The sequence below is a fragment of the Penaeus monodon genome, chromosome 31 (assembly GCF_015228065.2).
Source record: "Penaeus monodon isolate SGIC_2016 chromosome 31, NSTDA_Pmon_1, whole genome shotgun sequence".
In the NCBI taxonomy this organism is placed as follows: Eukaryota; Metazoa; Arthropoda; class Malacostraca; order Decapoda; family Penaeidae; genus Penaeus; species Penaeus monodon.
In genome coordinates, this window is record NC_051416.1 from 905,622 (window position 1) to 905,833 (window position 212).

The window sequence follows — 212 nt, forward strand, 5'->3', positions numbered from 1 at the left end:
ACGCAATCATAACAAATCCCGAGGCAATTCCTCGCCACAACCACAAGGCAGCCGCGACCACCAGCCGGCCCTCGCCTCGCCCTCAAGGCTGCCTTCTGCACCGAAATGCCGACATCGAGTCAACAGCATCTGCGGGCGACAAGCAAACACAACAAGTACCTTTCGAAAGCAAGGGGATAGCGACTGAGGGGAAGGAAGGGACAGCAAGAGTT